General features: G+C 47.0%; 1 long non-coding RNA gene across 1 annotated transcript; it reads left to right on the top strand.

Annotated features, from left to right (window-relative positions):
- The first annotated feature begins 5,723 nt into the window (after window positions 1-5,723).
- LOC132652383 (uncharacterized) lies at window positions 5,724-12,703 on the top strand. The gene is made up of 2 exons (XR_009589892.1): window positions 5,724-5,814; window positions 11,422-12,703. It is a non-coding gene; the product is annotated as an uncharacterized LOC132652383 (long non-coding RNA).
- Window positions 12,704-14,520: the final 1,817 nt, after the last annotated feature.

Raw genomic sequence — 14,520 nt, 5'->3', positions numbered from 1 at the left:
AGCACCTGGACGTCAACTCACAACTGCCTGTAGTGGCAGACTCAAGGGACGCCACAGGCCCCAGACACAGACACAAAACAGAGTATGTTTTAAAAGAATACACGTAGACTTAAGACATCTATTGTAAGATGCGGGGCTGGAGGGCACAGCTCAGTGGTGGGACTTGTGCTCAGAATGCATGAGGGTTAGCCCCCGGCACCAACCAAAAACAAACCCCATTCAAACAAGCAAAAGCAAAATGGAGTCGGGGCCTGGTGAGCAAGGAACAGGGAAGCTCAAGTGGGTCGGAGGACAGCATGTGTTCTTGGAAAGACCTGTGACTGCTTTTATCTTGGGTGAAGAGTTTGGGAAGTCTTACATTAAAAAAAACAAAAAAACAAAAAAACCAAAAACAAACAAACAAACAAACAAACAAACAAAAACCCAACAAATCAAAAGGGGCTTGGTGTGGTGGTGCATGCCTTTAATTCCCGAGCTCCGGAGGCAGAAGCAGGCAGCGCTCCGTGGGTCTGAAGCCAGCCTAGTCTACGCAGTGAGCTTCAGATAATTCAGGGATAAATCCAGGTACACGAGCCAGTGAGAAAGACTGCTGTGAACAGTCATGACTCATTCATGATTGCAGGGTCGCTTGCCTTAACCTCCACGCCCTCAAACCAACCCCGCAGGCCTGGCGAAGGGGTCAGCAGAAGGGGGCCCCTTCACTGCCCAGGAGAGGACTGTCTCACCCTAGTGGGAGCCGCTCTTGTCTTCCTGAGGACACCTACATCCCCTCCTGACAATGCGATTTCTCTTACTCTCCTGCTGTGGGCATGCGTATAGTGGTCTCCCGGGAATAACACCGGTGAAGGACTTGTTCCTCTCGAATGGGTATTTTTAGAATGGGGTGAACTACCTTCTCTTGTCTTTTCCTGTAGACACAGTCTACTCCCTTTGATGGCTGTAACAATGTAGCTACACCATTATTTATTTGATATCTCTTTAACTAAGAAGCATTTAGATCATTTTGGGGTTTTGCTTTTATAAAATGCTACCAGGACGATTCTCTACTGGAGTCAATATGTTGGTGCAGAACATTCTAGAAGGATTGCTGAGTCACGAGAACCACATGTTTGCAGCTAAGGAGGTGGCTCGTAGTTCCAGGAGATGAAGGCAAGAAGAACGGAAGCTCAAGGTTGGTTATGAGTTCAAGACCAGCCTGGGATATATAAAACCCTGTCCCAGAACAGAAAGAAGAACAAAGCAGGATTTAGCAATTACTACCAGATTGCCTAAATAAATAAATATATATATATACACACACACACACACACACACACACACATATATATATATATATATATATATATATATATATATATATATATGTTTGTAGGCCCTTTGTCCACATTTCAAAGCACATCTCATTGGCAATATCAGGAAGCATCTTTGTGTGGCTCCCTTCCTCCCCCCTGGTTGTTACAGCTTGGGGATGGTTTCTGGACCAGGCACTGGCAGAGAAGCAGCAGGCACCTCCTGACCTTTAACTTTTCTTCACTGGTCTTGGTTGCCAATGGGCAGAGGTCTAGCACTTTTTCTTGGGCACCAGCAAGGCCCCCTGTGTGCCCTCTCCCCACTTCTCCATCAGTGGCCTGGGCCTGTCCCACTTGCCCTCATTGCTGGGAACTGGGGAAGGCACTGCGCATTCACCCCTCGAGTCCATTATTTAGGATTTGTGAAAAGCCCTTTGGGATAAAGGCATGAAACCTCCATAAATCCAAACTTGAAGCTATGGCTCTAATAATAACGGCATTGGGGCCATGCCAAAATATAATGTCACGGTGTCAACAACAGCCTCACCGCCACTCATTCAGAACCTAGCCGTTCCTCCCCTTGGATTCAGATTTTCCAAGGTTTGGCTTCCAGCTGACAGTTTCCACATCGCGTTCACCGGCAGGTCTTCAGCCTGAAGGCAGGCCATGAAGAGAAGATCCTACTCCCTTGCCTCCACGCAAGAACGTCAAGGCCCTCTCTGCACAGCCCAGTCATGCCCAGGATTTGGGTGGTGTTGAATGAGATTTGGGGTTCAAGGTGGTTCAGCAGGTAAAGGTGTCAGGTCCCTGAAAAACTCATGGTGGAGGGGGAGGAAAACTGACGCCCCCACATGTCGTCCCCCTGCAGACGCAGCCCTATGGCACGTGCATCCACCGCTGAAAAGAAAGAAATGCAATTTAAAGATTAAGAACAGAAGGAGACATGGCATCTGTTCAGTAGAGGGTAGCCGATCCACGTCCGCGTCATGACGGCTTGAGTAACTCTGAAATCCAAGCCGATGTGGATCTTGGGGAAGAATTTACTGGACAGCTGTGGCCAGGGGCAGAGGCAGGAGACTGCCTAGAAGCCACAGAAGACTACCTCAACAAAACAAACGTCAAAGAAAAAACACACAAACAAAACAGAACAAAACCGGATGAGACTGTTAGCATTTTTAACCAGTGCCACCCAAAAACGTATCGAGTTCAGTTGCTTTGCCGCAGCGACTCTCTCTTGACTCCTTTCTTGCCGTACTGATCCACACTGGTGCTCTAGAGATGCTTAGAAAGAACCCTTCAGAACTCCCTCGTCCCGCGTTACCTGCCCTGTGTAGCAGGTCCTTTCGCAAAACCTCCACTTTCTCAGCTGAAAAAAATGGAGATCTAATACCTCTGCAGCTGTTGAGATTATAGAGCCTGGTTATAAAAAGAGAGAAGCAACCAGAGCCAAACTCATTCAGTAGAGGCTGAATGAGAAGAGAAACAGGCAAAATTAATTTAAATGTTACGTAGTGTTTAACTTCCTCCATCTAAGCTATCGCCAGCCAGTGCTCAGTAAGCGTTTTTTGTTAGAGCGCTAGCCCCATTCTTTCCTTCCTGGGGATCTCAAAACCGCCTTTGTCCTTGCCTCTTTGAGGGCACATCCGGCACCAGACCAGCTTCATTTCAAATATTAATGGTACCTTATGGCTGGCGGCTCCCGCTCATGTCTATGACACACTCTGTGCACTGCTTGGACTGTGTCTGAGGATGCTGGCTTACAACGGTACACTTTGCATGAACTGTCACTCTCTAGCTCAACAGTCAAGTTGGGGCCAGTTGACCCCTTCCTTTCCCTGGGAAGCCTCTTTGCGTTCCCTGTACCTCCATTCCTTGCATCTAGGAAATCTGTGCTCAGTGTAGGTGTGTCTTGCGTCCTCCTAGAGCCTAAGATCCTAGAAGGTTAGAATCCATTTTGGGTTCCTCATAACCTTTTGTTCCTCAAAACCTGACATCTGAAGGAAAGAGGGCAGAATTTGTGCATGCTAATTCATCTATTGACAAGGACAGTGAGAAGCGAAGTTCCCCCCTTCTTTTTTATTGTGCTATTTAATTGTTAGAGAGTGGCTGGAAGAGCCAGCTTCCTTGTTAGGTGGCCTCTCAAGGTCATTCCTCTAACCCGGGCCAGGCTACAAAGGAGCCGTGAAAGCACATGTCTGTATTAAACAGTGGGCCTTAGGGCAGATCTTGACGTAGAAGCAGAAGCACTCAGGCATGAGAATTTTACTGCTGTGACACCTTAAGCTTTTTTGTTTTTGTTATTTAAAAAATTTTAAAGTTTATATTATTTTTCAATTTTTTGAAATTATAATATAGTAGCACTGTTTCCCCCTTCCCTTTTCTCCCTCCAGACCTTCTGAGCATCCCCCGCCCTGACCTTTGCTCTCTCTCTCTCAAACTCATGGCCTCGTGTTCTTTAACTGTTGCTTTCACACAAACTTTGGAGATGGAAAGAGAAACTTCTTTCCTTTCATGGATTTGAGCTGAATAAGGAAGGTCTATGGGCTAGTCTGGGCAGTGGGGGTCAGCAGAGCACAGAGAGAGATGGTTGACTGGATCCTAGCCAATGCCTGCCTTTCTGGGGAGGTGGGGGTGGAGGTGCCAGCTCTGGGGGAACAGGTTCAGGGCAGCGGTTTGAGGGTGGCAAGAAGGAGTCCTGTTGCCGAGTCCTTTGATGCTCCATCTTAGCTCAGATTCTCATAACATTCCTGTTCCTCCAGCTTTCTGCCCGAGAGTGGCGTGAGCTGAGGGGGAGGGACACAAGGCTCCAGCCTGTCCCTGCCAGAGTTCACTTTTCACCTTTTGGCAGGGCGGTGGGAGTTCGGCCGACCTCACTGGGCTGCATCCCTGTCTCCTGGAACATTAAGGCAGCAGAGAGCTGCTGTGTTTGATGTGTCTTAACTCTAACACAAAGCACGCCAGGCTGGTTAATGATCATGAACTGTCATGGCAGCCACTCTGCAAAGGTGACGTTGATGAATGGGCCTGCAGCTTGCAGGGAGGCAGTGGGTACATCAGCAGAAGGTTTATTTAAGCCAAGGGTGATAATAGGGGCCTTGGGAGTCACTGACAAGCAGAGCCTTAATAGGATAGAGGAGAGTCCTCTTTGGGCCCTCTGCAGGGGCATGTCTCAGGCTCCTCTTGTCTCCCAAATAAAAGCTCCTCGAATTTTCAGAGCTACTTTAAACCGACCTTGTCATCTTGATTTGGCCTGGTTTATTTAGAGGTTCATGTTTGCCTTCCTCAGCCATCTGAAAAAGCATCTCTAAAGAAAGTGTGTAGGGGTGGGTCTGAGTGAGAATGAACTCCAGTTTCTGAATAGGCCTGATCTCTTTTGGGAGGCCTCTGAGACTAACTAGAAGTACTAGTCAGTTCCTTAAGAGATTGCATCAGAAAAAGTCAGATCAACCTGAAAAAGGAAAGTGCCTGTCATCCTGTGCTAGGCTCATTTCAGTTAAGTACACTCTCCTGCAGTTCCACAGATACTTTCCCTAGAGCAACCATGTGCATTTTACAATAGCTACATCAGAGGACTTGCAGTATTCTTATCACAAGAAAATAGGAAACATTTGTAACAGCGGCTATGCTAATTAGGCAGACTTAAATACTGCTGGTGCTGGGCACTGAACCTATGACCTCGTGCATGCCGGGGATGCGCACTGAGCTAAGCGGCCCCACAGCTTTGGTAAACTCTTGAATCTCATTTTGTTTGGGGGATATGCTGGTTATTACCCATTATCCCATCCAGCATCCTTTTCTCTTCCCTGGCGAGCATGGTACTGCTGTCCCTCGTAAACTGCCTGCTGTGCTGTTGGACAGACTGCCTTGCGATGTGACTTAACCTTCAGTTAGAAGCTGAAAAACTTCCCCTTTGCCTCAGTTGCAGTTGTCTTGTCTGCACTGAAAGTGGGAGGTGGCTTGGCCACAGACCCCTCTTTTGTATGGAGATGTCAAATTCAAATCGGCAGGGAACCTTTAATCTCTGAGGACCCAGGCAGAGAGGTGCTCTATGGGGTCCGCCACTAATCCTGTGGGGTGACAGCTAATGCTTGCTGGAGACGTCTGGTTGGCTCCCCGCTTACTACATTCAGCACCCACGGCCCCAGATCACTGCAGGACAGCGTAAACATCAGGTTTTGGTAAATAAACTCAGGCTATCATGTAGCCATCCAGCATGCACTTAAGCAGAGACTGACAGCTCACTCCTGAGGACTTAGAGGCCAGGGCTGGAGCTTTTGGGCACAGAGGCTCTGAGGTTCCAAGATAAACAAACCTGTCGGTGAGAGTGACCAGAGTGTTAGGTCAGCCCAAGGGTCACCTATAGGTCATCCTGCTGGGAGCTCGGTCTCTGCTTTGTGTTTATTCTGGAGAGAAGAGCAGCCCCCCCCACCCCCGCAAAGAGCGTTGGGAACTCAATGGGAAAGCAGCCCTGGCCTGCTCTGGAATCGGATCTGCACCAACTGTGCTCTCAGGACGCCAGTCAAGGGTAGGACGCGGGTGCAGCGGGTGCTCTTTGTGGTCACTGATGAACCAGTGGCTTTGGAAATACAGAGTGTGGGGTGTATGGGCCAGCTCATCTGAGCTGCAGAGTCAGGGAAGGGACCCCTAAGGCTTAGAGTGAACTACGAGAGGGAGCAGGGGGAACTTGCTGGAACACGGGCAACCGCAATGAACAGACGGGAAGCTTTGCCTCTTTGGCTTTCTTCTGAACCACTCTGGTTCTCAGAATTTTCTCTGGATTATGGTCTTTACTGACCAAGGCCTTTTGGAGCTTGCCCCCCCAACACACACACACACTTGGTTTAAGATGACAGAGGACTGGAAGGGAGCTTCTTTGTGGGTCCTCAGCACAGTAAAGACTGTTGTCTCCTCCAGAGGATGCCTCCCTCAGTCCTCTCTCATTTCTCTCTCCTTTGGGAAGTCTGCGGCAGAAAGATGCCTACCATTGGTGAAAGAGCTGAGGAGCTTGCTGGTGCAACCCCAGCACTCGGAAGGAAGAGGCAGGTGAATTGGAGGCCAGCCTGGGCTACATGAGACCTGCTCCCAAATAAAAGAGTCAATGGCACTTGCTGTTCTTTTAAGTTTACAAATGAAAAGTTTTGTTTTGTTTTGTTTCATCCAATGTTCAGTTGCTTTCTCTGAAAACTAGCCTTACTTTCCACAAGATCCAAAGGGAATAACCTCTCCCCCTGAAGCAGACCAGGGGCGTTCCGGAATAGTGTGTATTGTCTTTCTAACACTGATCTTTAAGATTTTTTTTGTATGTGTGCCGTGTATAGGGGTGGCCACAAGAGCTGGAAGGTGACATTGGATTCCCTGAAGCTGGAGTTACAGGGGGTGATAAGCCCCCTAACAGGGCTGCTGGGAACCAAACTCAGGTCCTCTGAAGAACAGTAAGTGATCTTAATTTCTACGCCATCTCTCCAGCCCCAGTGTGTAAATAGCCTTTAAGTAAACTCAGTTTACAGAATGAAGGACACATTAATGATGCATTTGAAGAGATGTGCAAAGCTGTAGGTAATGAAATGAGAGCTGTGACAAATCCTGTAATGTACAAGCCCGTCAGGCTGAGGAGAGAGTCTGAGACTACGTCCCTGTGCAAGGCTCTGTCCTTAAAAGACGCATCTGACAACATCCGTGAGATGCAGTTAAAAACACAATGAGGAGAAATGAAGTCATATCAGTGTGTACAGACACAAGGGGTCAATGTGAGAAGGGTAACAGGTGAATTTCTGACCACTTAGAAACTAAGTACAAGGAGGAGACGGAGGCCAGCAAGGCCTTTCAGTAAAGGGGCTTGCCGCGTGAGCCTGGCAGCCGGACTGAGATCGCCATGCCCAGAGAAAGGTGGAGGAGAGAGGCTGAAGAGATGGCTCAGCAGCTAAGAGAATATGCTGCTCCTGCAGAGGACCCACGTTTCGTTCCCAGCAATTTCGTCAGGTGGCTCACGCCTGCCTGCAGTTCCTGCTCTAGAGAAATCTGATGCTTCAGGCCTGTTCAGGCACTGGCAATTACACACACACACACACACACACACACACACACACACACGCACACATACACACTAAAAACGAAAAAAAAAATACAGGTGGATGTGGAGAGCCAACGCCACAAAGTTACCCTTTGACCTCTACATGTATGCTGTGGCACACAACCTCCTACCACATTAAACACCACCACGCACGTGTGCCAATATGTGTACACACACACATAAAAAACCAAAACAACAAATGCGCTTAAAAAAGAGACGAAAAAAATTAAAATTATATTAAATTGAATAAAAATGAAAATACAACAGTGAAGTTTAGCTCAGCGGTAAAGCCTTTCCTAGCAAGTACAAGGACCCGATTTTGGGCTGGGAGCGGTGGCGCACACACCTTTAATCCCAGCACTTGAGAGGCAGAGGCAGGCAGATTGCTGTGAGTTCAAGGCCAGCCTGGTCTGCAGAGCAAGTCCAGGACAACCGAGGCTACACAGAAAAACCTGTCTTGAAAACCAAACCAAAAATATAAAAAGGACAAAATTATAAAAAGACACCAAGATTTGTGGGCCACAGCTCCAGTAGCTAGCAGAGGGAACTGACAGTGTCGAGTGCTTATGTCAGAGGATCTAGAGAGCTGGCTTGGTGCTTACAAGCAGTTGCTGCTCTTCCGGAGGACCCAGGTTCAGTTCCCAGCACCCACATGGGAGCTCACCACCTACTTACTGTAACTCCAGTTCCAGGAGATCTGATACTCTCTTCTGGCCTCTTTAGGCACAACCCCTGCCCCCTCCAACAAATAGATACAAATACAAAAATTAAAAAAAAAAGAAAAAAAAGAAAAGAAAAGCAGGAAAGTCCAACACAATTTTGGTTAATAAAAAGTTTACAAAGGTGAGTGAAGCAAAATGGCTAAAGCCATTTTGGAAGTCAAGAGTAAGTGGGAAGCTCGCTGTGCCTATGATGTCGGCAGCTGCAGGTACCCGGACCCTCGGAATTCACCAGCCAGGCTTAAACGAACCCTGCTAATGCTGAAGTACGCGCAAAAGCAACTCCGAGGAGGAAATACTGCTTACAATAGATGCTCCAATAGGTAGACATCCACAGGCAAACAAACAAAGCCTCTAATCGGGTCTCTTCCCTAGAAATGAACTCAAATGTTAGCATAGACTCAAAATATAATTATTTTAGGAAAAGAAAACCATGAGAAAAAAAAAAACCTCTTGGATTTTGAAGGAGAGAAAGATTTTATAGTTTTGACACCAGAAGCAGGGTCTATTGAAGAAAAAAAAAAGTTTGAAGGTAGGCATGATGCTACATCCACCATCCTAGCACTTGGGGGTACGCTGACGAAGGGCCTTGAGTGTAAGGAAGCCTGGTGTAGGCTACATGAATCTCTGTATCAAAAACAAACAAACAAAACAAAAAACAAACAAACAAAAAACAAAGCTAGATTTGTTTATTCACACCTTTAAACCCCAGCACTTTGGAGGCAGAGGCGGGCAGAGCTCAGTGAGTTTGAGACCAGCCTGGTCAACAGTGAGTTCTAGGCCAGCCAGAGCTACATAGTGAGACTGTGTCTCTAGATGGATAGATAGAGAGCTAGATGATAGATAGATAGACAGATAGATAGATGGATAGATAGATAGATAGACAGATGGATAGATGGATAGATAGATAGATAGACAGATAGATAGATGGATAGATAGATAGATAGACAGATGGATAGATGGATAGATAGATAGATAGATAGATAGATAGACAGATAGATAGATGGATAGATAGATAGACAGATGGATAGATGGATAGATAGATAGACAGATGGATAGATAGATAGACAGATAGATAGATGGATAGATAGATAGCCATACAAAATTAGAATCATTTTTTTTTTTTTTTTTACTTTATGAAAAACCGGTAAAGAAGGTAGAAAACAAACTGTATACAGATCAGAGGCAGCATATTTGCAAACTGAGGAAGGAGTGTCAGAATATATGAAGAACCCTCTCGGGTATAGAGAAATAGTACAGAGTACAGTGGCCAAGAGCACTGGGCATTGCTGCAGAAGACCCAGGTTAGGGTACAGTCTTCAGCGCCCGCAGGGCAGCCCAGTCATCTGTAACTTTAGTTCTGGGCAGTTTGATGTCCTCTTCTGGCCTCTGAGGACAATGGGCATGGATTTGATGCACAGACATCCATGCAGGCAAATACTCATATATGTAAAATAAAAAGAAATACAACTTAAAAAAATATGTGAATGAGGCTAGGTGTGATGCAATCCGGGGAGGGTAGCGAGTTTGAGGCTAGCCTCCGGGGCTGAGTCCCTGTAAGCCTGCTCCACAGCACACGAGAATGTGTTTGAGGGCTAGAGGATCCAGAGGTAAGGGTATAGCTCAGCTGGCAGGATGCTTGCCTATCATGCGTGAAGCCTTGGGTTAGACCCCAGCACTGGCATAAAAGCTCGCACGGTTGTATATGCCTGTAATCCCAGCACTTGGGGAGTAGAAGCCAGGAGGCTCAGAAGGTCAAAGCCATTTTTGGTTACATTGTAAGCTAGAGGCCAGCCTGGGCTACACAAGCACTGCTCCAAACAAACAAACAAACAAACAAACAAACAAACAAACAAACAAAAGGGGGAGACAAGGAAGAAGAAATGCAAAGTGACCAAAGCCCGTCCTCAGCCCAGTTACAGATTTTCCTCCCCCCACAGATCTCAGCTGCCATGGCTGACTCAGAATCCTCTCCTTTCTCTACTTCCCTCCACTCAGCTCAGAAGCCATCTGGTCCCCGAACTGCTGCTATCTGTGTGCTCTTCAGTCTCTTGCCACTTGCTTTCTTTCTCCCTCGTGAAGCGTAGACTTCATCTCTGCCCAGCCCCTGAACTGCCATGGAATTTACCTGAGCGGAAAACCTGTTGTTACCTAAGTGGAAAATATCTGGTGGGTGGGTCATGGAACACCCCTTACCCGCAAAAAAAAAAAAATCACAGTGAAGGGTTGGGGTCTCGTAGATTTGGCAACTGCCCTTGCAGAATGACGTCTGGAGCTCTCTGGAGGTGGCCGTGGCCGGCTTCTTCATGCCAGCAGGAGATGGATGTGGGTTGGTGAGGTGAAGGGCCCACTGGGGAGGCCATCCATTGATTGTGGTGCCCTCTGGGGAGGTCACCCACGGATCCAGTTCAGCCTTGGAGTTAAAAGCTAGCCCTCCTATGTCCCAGCAGCATCCTCTCTTTAGAGAAATCTATTCTTTTCAGGAAGAGAACTTAAGGAAGAGCGGAGAGCACTTTAAGGGAATCTGCTTCGCACACCATCGCCCCGGCCGTCTTGCATTCTTGGCTTTTGAAGAGAAGGAGCCCCCTTCTTATCTGGCATTGCCTGCTTAAACAAGCTCAGTGGCGTGGAGGTGTTGTCCTTTGGAAAGTTGGCCTGAGACACTTTACCAAGTATTTGCAAACATTTAGACACAGAGAAGCGCCCACGGTTAACTCACAGCCTCATTGTCCCTGCTGGGGCCACTCTTCCCTGAGGTGGCTGGCAGGGGGTGGGGAGTGGGAGTGGAGGTGGTGAGGGCTGCCTGGGGGGGCGTCCCCCAGCTGGGGCTCTGGGCTGGGGAATTGTGTTGCTGTTTGTTTAAACAACCTGAGTGTAATTGGGATTGTTTGAGATGCCCAAGATGTTTGGGAAAGTGGGGGAAGGGAGGTGGCGTCCTGTGGGAGAGACTTGGGGAAGCTGGCTGGGTAGTTGTCAGCCTTCTGATAGCAGAGCTGATGGGAAGGCAGGCCTTTCCAGCTGGATGGGGAGCACATCAGGATCAGGTCAATAGGTTGGCAATGGAAGCTATACAATATTAAAGCTAGCTCTTGAAGGGTGCTTCCAGCCATGAATATTTAGCTTAAAATGGTCCTGGCCCAGGCACAACGGTGCACATCTGTAAACCCAGTTCTCCAGAGAACTGGAAGACCATGAGTTGGAGGCAGCTTGGGCTATGCAGTTTAGGCCAGCCTAGACCATAATAGTCACACTCTACCTTAATCCTCAGTACACTCACACAGACACACAGACACACACACATTAATACTTTCTGTTTGTTTGTTTTTGTTTGTTTGCTTTTCAGATAATATTTTTAGAAGAACCTCACTAAAAGTAGCCACTAAATCTAAGCAAACTTTGGCAAGGAGAAGTAAGACTGCTGAGCAAGAATGCTTCAGGAAGGCTTATCCCGCTCCTGGGGACCGAAAAGGACCTAAAAAGGAATGCACCGGAGAACATTCACGGGTCCACAGAAAAAGAGGGCCTGTGTTTTATTGTAGGGATCATACATTTTAACTTGACTGGAGAAAAGGATGGAGAGTTTTCTAAACCATGAGAAGAATTTGGGAATGATAGAAGGAACCAACTCCACCTTTGTCATCAGCTCCCTAAGAAAACCAAGGCCACTCCTTAAAGAGACTCTTTACTAGGGATGTATATCACCTCACGAAGGATTAAAAAAAAAAAAAACACCAGGTTCTTCCTTGTAGAAAAAAATAGCACAGTTCCGGAATGACATGAGTGTTATCAGACCACCAAGAATGAAACACTGAATCTGGGTTTCCCAAATCCTTTCCTAGAAAGGAAGAGAGAGAGAGAGAGAGAGAGAGAGAGAGAGAGAGAGAGAGAGAGAGAGAGAGAAGAAACAAAGACAATACAGAACGACACTAAGCAACGTAAAGAACAAATTGTGAGCTTTTGTTTTGCTCAATGCTTGTGGCACAGAGGCCCTCAGCCCACTGAGATAAACAAGCCATTAAGAAGATAAATGTTAGTATTAGTGAGGGCTTGCATCTTCTGGTTGGGTATAGACACTTCAGGACTAGTGTTTGGCATTTTGATTTTTGTTTTTCTGAGACAGTCTTGCTATGTAGCTCAGGTGGGCTTCAGACTCACTATGTAAGTCAGACTTGTCTTTAACTTGTGATCCTCTTGCCTGGGTTCTGGGATTGCAGGTGTGAATCGCCGTGCCTGGCTTTTTGCTTGTTACTTTGAGGCTCACACTTAAAATCAGTAGACAGGAGCTGGGGAACTGGCTGGTTTTGTGTGTCAACTTGACACAAGCTAGAGTCATCAGAGAGGAAGGAGCCTCATTTGAAGAAATGCCCCATGAGATTCAGCGGCAACGCATTTTCTCAATTAGTGATTGATGGGGGAGGGCCCAGCTCATTGTGGGTGGTGCCATTCCTGAGCTGGTGGTCCTGGGTTCTATAAGAAAGCAGGCTGAGCAAGCCATGAAGAACAAGCCAGTGAGCAGCACTCCTCCCTGACCTCTGCATCAGCTCCTGTCTCCAGGTTTTGGGCCTGCTTGCTTCCTCCAATGATGGATCTGGAAGTGTGAGCCAAATAAATCATTTCCTCCCCAACTTGCTTTCGGTAATGGTGTTTTGCTGCAGCAATAGAAACCCTAATTAAGAAAGCTGGGCATACTCCTGATGAGATCTGGATAGAAGGATAGAATAGGATAGAAGGAAGGAGAGGAGGACCTCCCCTATCAGTGGACTTGGGGAGGGGCATGGGTGGAGAAGGGGGAAAGAGGGTGGAATTGGGAGGGTGGAAGGGAGGGAGCTACAGGGGGGATACAAAGTGAACAAACTATAATAAATAAAAATAAAAATAAAAAAACAAAAGCTGGGCTTCTAAGCACTGGCTGTGTGAGCATGAGGACCCGGGCTTGTGTCCCGGGACCCTCATGAAAGCCAGGCAAGGTGGCACATGTCTATAATTCTCCAGCTAGAGAGGTGGAGACAGGAGAGTCTCTGGGATTGGTTAGCTGATGTGGAGGTCTCGGGGGGCTTGCTGGCCAGTTGGCCTAGGTAGATTAGCAAGTTCCAGATTTAGAGAAAGACCGTGTCTCCAAAGGCTAAGAAAGACACCCAGTGCTAACCTCTGACCTTAAACCTAACATGCATGCACCCACACAAGTGTACACAGATCCCCATTCACAAAACCAGCAGCCAAGCACCTTGTAAAAGATTTACTCAAGCAACACTGAATATCGTTGAACTTGATATATATATATATGTAAATTATATAATTTATATATGTACATTGAAGGTTATCCTCAGATATATGAGAATATATAACCATATATAAAATTATAAATATTTATATAGCTTATATGTATATAAACTATCCTCAGATAGATATGAGGATATATGTGAGGCTCACACTTAAAATTAGTGGCAGAGGCTGGGGAGATGGCTGTGGTGCTGGCTGGTTTTTATATCCATATCTATCTATCTATCTATCTATCTATCTATGTATGTATATGGATAACTTTGAATTTCTGATTCTCTTGCCTCCACCTCCCAAGAGCTATGATTCTGCACCACCATTCCCGGTTTATTCCGTGACAGGAATTGAACCTATGCTAGGCAAGCGGTCTGCCAACTAAGCCACATCCCAGCCCTCCCAGCCATGCTTTGATGCACACAGTAGAACCCTGCTTTTGTCGAGGAGAGGAAAGGAGCGCTTCCTCTGCTCCCCAGGCCGTGTGGTTTTGTGCAGGCTGACTGCAGAGGCTCTCATTTCACGGCGGGGACGGCAAGGTAAACAGTGCTACCGCAGGCAGGCGGAACGCTGCGGAATGGTGGCTTTTTGTGTCATTTGGCAGGTCTGCTCTCCCAGGTCCTGAGGACTTGTTAAGGACCTTTTGAGGAACAGACCCTGTTGAGTTCCGGGAGGGGGGTGGACAGGGACACACCAGAAGGCTGCTCAGGCACTTCTAGATGAAGGTATAGAATATGTATAATATGTATAGCCAAGAATATGTAAGCCAGGCTGGCAGCGTGATTTGGAGTGCAGACAAGGTCTGCTCATCCTTTGTCGCAGGCACAGAAGCCGAGTGTCAGGGTCATCAGAGGGACTTCTATGCTGCAGAGCTGCTGGGGGGCAGACAGGCGCCTCCATCAAGCCACCAGGATCATGCAGACTACGAAGCACATTTCCCGCTGGCCACTGAGAGTCTGAGACAAAGATGGGTGAACCATTTATTTTTTATTTTCCTCTGGTGAAAATTTCATGGTGATCATTTTAATAATAACTACTATTCTTATAATAAATAAAGATAATAACGTAATTTTGGCACCTGTTATTATTATGGTATCCATGGATTGTTAAAAATTAGTGGTTCGGTCCTCAGTAGAGTTAAACTTTGTTGGCTTTCATGATGGCAATTTAC

The sequence above is a fragment of the Meriones unguiculatus genome, chromosome 2, assembly GCF_030254825.1.
Source record: "Meriones unguiculatus strain TT.TT164.6M chromosome 2, Bangor_MerUng_6.1, whole genome shotgun sequence".
Taxonomy (NCBI): Eukaryota; Metazoa; Chordata; class Mammalia; order Rodentia; family Muridae; genus Meriones; species Meriones unguiculatus.
The sequence above is the reverse complement of the archived record's forward strand: the minus strand, read 5'-3'. Positions and strand labels throughout refer to the sequence as shown.